Here is a 5,046-nt window from a genome sequence, read left to right on the forward strand (position 1 = left end):
GTTCTGTTAGATAGCTGCGTTTTGGATTTAGAAGCAGATATTTCCCTGTGCTTACTGCTGTTTCTTCCATATGCCGGTAATGGGCTGAAAACGACTGCTTTGGGACTCTGCAGAGAAAGTGTTTGCAGACTGCTGAATCCACACACGGGTTTAACTCTGGAAGTTGAGTGCACACATTGACAACCGTTCTGTTAGATAGCTGCGTTTTGGATTTAGAAGCAGATATTTCCCTGTGCTTACTGCTGTTTCTTCCATATGCCGGTAATGGGCTGAAAACGCCTGTTTTGGGACTCTGCAGAGAAAGTGTTTGCAGACTGCTGAATCCACACACGGGTTTAACTCTGGAAGTTGAGTGCACACATTGACAACCGTTCTGTTAGATAGCTGCGTTTTGGATTTAGAAGCAGATATTTCCCTGTGCTTACTGCTGTTTCTTCCATATGCCGGTAATGGGCTGAAAGCGACTGTTTTGGGACTCTGCAGAGAAAGTGTTTGCAGACTGCTGAATCCACACACGGGTTTAACTCTGGAAGTTGAGTGCACACATTGACAACCGTTCTGTTAGATTGCTGCGTTTTGGATTTAGAAGCAGATATTTCCCTGTGCTTACTGCTGTTTCTTCCATATGCCGGTAATGGGCTGAAAACGCCTGTTTTGGGACTCTGCAGAGAAAGTGTTTGCAGACTGCTGAATCCACACACGGGTTTAACTCTGGAAGTTGAGTGCACACATTGACAACCGTTCTGTTAGATAGCTGCGTTTTGGATTTAGAAGCAGATATTTCCCTGTGCTTACTGCTGTTTCTTCCATATGCCGGTAATGGGCTGAAAACGACTGTTTTGGGACTCTGCAGAGAAAGTGTTTGCAGACTGCTGAATCCACACACGGGTTTAACTCTGGAAGTTGAGTGCACACATTGACAACCGTTCTGTTAGATAGCTGCGTTTTGGATTTAGAAGCAGATATTTCCCTGTGCTTACTGCTGTTTCTTCCATATGCCGGTAATGGGCTGAAAACGCCTTTTTTTGGGACTCTGCAGAGAAAGTGTTTGCAGACTGCTGAATCCACACACGGGTTTAACTCTGGAAGTTGAGTGCACACATTGACAACCGTTCTGTTAGATAGCTGCGTTTTGGATTTAGAAGCAGATATTTCCCTGGGCTTACTGCTGTTTCTTCCATATGCCGGTAATGGGCTGAAAACGCCTTTTTTTGGGACTCTGCAGAGAAAGTGTTTGCAGACTGCTGAATCCACACACGGGTTTAACTCTGGAAGTTGAGTGCACACATTGACAACCGTTCTGTTAGATAGCTGCGTTTTGGATTTAGAAGCAGATATTTCCCTGGGCTTACTGCTGTTTCTTCCATATGCCGGTAATGGGCTGAAAACGCCTGTTTTGGGACTCTGCAGAGAAAGTGTTTGCAGACTGCTGAATCCACACACGGGTTTAACTCTGGAAGTTGAGTGCACACATTGACAACCGTTCTGTTAGATAGCTGCGTTTTGGATTTAGAAGCAGATATTTCCCTGTGCTTACTGCTGTTTCTTCCATATGCCGGTAATGGGCTGAAAACGCCTGTTTTCGGACTCTGCAGAGAAAGTGTTTGCAGACTGCTGAATCCACACACGGGTTTAACTCTGGAAGTTGAGTGCACACATTGACAACCGTTCTGTTAGATAGCTGCGTTTTGGATTTAGAAGCAGATATTTCCCTGTGCTTACTGCTGTTTCTTCCATATGCCGGTAATGGGCTGAAAACGCCTGTTTTGGGACTCTGCAGAGAAAGTGTTTGCAGACTGCTGAATCCACACACGGGTTTAACTTTGGAAGTTGAGTGCACACATTGACAACCGTTCTGTTAGATAGCTGCGTTTTGGATTTAGAAGCAGATATTTCCCTGTGCTTACTGCTGTTTCTTCCATATGCCGGTAATGGGCTGAAAACGCCTGTTTTGGGACTCTGCAGAGAAAGTGTTTGCAGACTGCTGAATCCACACACGGGTTTAACTCTGGAAGTTGAGTACACACATTGACAACCGTTCTGTTAGATAGCTGCGTTTTGGATTTAGAAGCAGATATTTCCCTGTGCTTACTGCTGTTTCTTCCATATGCCGGTAATGGGCTGAAAACGACTGCTTTGGGACTCTGCAGAGAAAGTGTTTGCAGACTGCTGAATCCACACACGGGTTTAACTCTGGAAGTTGAGTGCACACATTGACAACCGTTCTGTTAGATAGCTGCGTTTTGGATTTAGAAGCAGATATTTCCCTGTGCTTACTGCTGTTTCTTCCATATGCCGGTAATGGGCTGAAAACGCCTGTTTTGGGACTCTGCAGAGAAAGTGTTTGCAGACTGCTGAATCCACACACGGGTTTAACTCTGGAAGTTGAGTGCACACATTGACAACCGTTCTGTTAGATAGCTGCGTTTTGGATTTAGAAGCAGATATTTCCCTGTGCTTACTGCTGTTTCTTCCATATGCCGGTAATGGGCTGAAAACGACTGTTTTGGGACTCCGCAGAGAAAGTGTTTGCAGACTGCTGAATCCACACACGAGTTTAACTCTGGAAGTTGAGTGCACACATTGACAACCGTTCTGTTAGATAGCTGCGTTTTGGATTTAGAAGCAGATATTTCCCTGTGCTTACTGCTGTTTCTTCCATATGCTGGTAATGGGCTGAAAACGCCTGTTTTGGGACTCTGCAGAGAAAGTGTTTGCAGACTGCTGAATCCACACACGGGTTTAACTCTGGAAGTTGAGTGCACACATTGACAACCGTTCAGTTAGATAGCTGCGTTTTGGATTTAGAAGCAGATATTTCCCTGTGCTTACTGCTGTTTCTTCCATATGCCGGTAATGGGCTGAAAACGCCTGTTTTCGGACTCTGCAGAGAAAGTGTTTGCAGACTGCTGAATCCACACACGGGTTTAACTCTGGAAGTTGAGTGCACACATTGACAACCGTTCTGTTAGATAGCTGCGTTTTGGATTTAGAAGCAGATATTTCCCTGTGCTTACTGCTGTTTCTTCCATATGCCGGTAATGGGCTGATAACGCCTGTTTTGGGACTCTGCAGAGAAAGTGTTTGCAGACTGCTGAATCCACACACGGGTTTAACTCTGGAAGTTGAGTGCACACATTGACAACCGTTCTGTTAGATAGGTGCGTTTTGGATTTAGAAGCAGATATTTCCCTGTGCTTACTGCTGTTTCTTCCATATGCCGGTAATGGGCTGAAAACGACTGCTTTGGGACTCTGCAGAGAAAGTGTTTGCAGACTGCTGAATCCACACACGGGTTTAACTCTGGAAGTTGAGCGCACACATTGACAACCGTTCTGTTAGATAGCTGCGTTTTGGATTTAGAAGCAGATATTTCCCTGTGCTTACTGCTGTTTCTTCCATATGCCGGTAATGGGCTGAAAACGACTGTTTTGGGACTCTGCAGAGAAAGTGTTTGCAGACAGCTGAATCCACACACGGGTTTAACTCTGGAAGTTGAGTGCACACATTGACAACCGTTCTGTTAGATAGCTGCGTTTTGGATTTAGAAGCAGATATTTCCCTGTGCTTACTGCTGTTTCTTCCATATGCCGGTAATGGGCTGAAAAGGCCTGTTTTGGGACTCTGCAGAGAATGTGTTTGCAGACTGCTGAATCCACACACGGGTTTAACTCTGGAAGTTGAGTGCACACATTGACAACCGTTCTGTTAGATAGCTGCGTTTTGGATTTAGAAGCAGATATTTCCCTGTGCTTACTGCTGTTTCTTCCATATGCCGGTAATGGGCTGAAAACGCCTGTTTTGGGACTCTGCAGAGAAAGTGTTTGCAGACTGCTGAATCCACACACGGGTTTAACTCTGGAAGTTGAGTGCACACATTGACAACCGTTCTGTTAGATAGCTGCGTTTTGGATTTAGAAGCAGATATTTCCCTGTGCTTACTGCTGTTTCTTCCTTATGCCGGTAATGGGCTGAAAACGACTGCTTTGGGACTCTGCAGAGAAAGTGTTTGCAGACTGCTGAATCCACACACGGGTTTAACTCTGGAAGTTGAGTGCACACATTGACAACCGTTCTGTTAGATAGCTGCGTTTTGGATTTAGAAGCAGATATTTCCCTGTGCTTACTGCTGTTTCTTCCATATACCGGTAATGGGCTGAAAACGCCTGTTTTCGGACTCTGCAGAGAAAGTGTTTGCAGACTGCTGAATCCACACACGGGTTTAACTCTGGAAGTTGAGTGCACACATTGACAACCGTTCTGTTAGATAGCTGCGTTTTGGATTTAGAAGCAGATATTTCCCTGTGCTTACTGCTGTTTCTTCCATATGCCGGTAATGGGCTGAAAACGCCTGTTTTGGGACTCTGCAGAGAAAGTGTTTGCAGACTGCTGAATCCACACACGGGTTTAACTCTGGAAGTTGAGTGCACACATTGACAACCGTACTGTTAGATAGCTGCGTTTTGGATTTAGAAGCAGATATTTCCCTGTGCTTACTGCTGTTTCTTCCATATGCCGGTAATGGGCTGAAAACGCCTGTTTTGGGACTCTGCAGAGAAAGTGTTTGCAGACTGCTGAATCCACACACGGGTTTAACTCTGGAAGTTGAGTGCACACATTGACAACCGTTCTGTTAGATAGCTGCGTTTTGGATTTAGAAGCAGATATTTCCCTGTGCTTACTGCTGTTTCTTCCATATGCCGGTAATGGGCTGAAAAGGCCTGTTTTGGGACTCTGCAGAGAAAGTGTTTGCAGACTGCTGAATCCACACACGGGTTTAACTCTGGAAGTTGAGTGCACACATTGGCAACCGTTCTGTTAGATAGCTGCGTTTTGGATTTAGAAGCAGATATTTCCCTGTGCTTACTGCTGTTTCTTCCATATGCCGGTAATGGGCTGAAAACGCCTGTTTTGGGACTCTGCAGAGAAAGTGTTTGCAGACAGCTGAATCCACACACGGGTTTAACTCTGGAAGTTGAGTGCACACATTGACAACCGTTCTGTTAGATAGCTGCGTTTTGGATTTAGAAGCAGATATTTCCCTGT

The sequence above is a fragment of the Aotus nancymaae genome, unplaced genomic scaffold (genome assembly GCF_030222135.1).
Source record: "Aotus nancymaae isolate 86718 unplaced genomic scaffold, 86718_ANA_hifiasm-v0.15.2.pri h1tg000317l, whole genome shotgun sequence".
Taxonomy (NCBI): Eukaryota; Metazoa; Chordata; class Mammalia; order Primates; family Aotidae; genus Aotus; species Aotus nancymaae.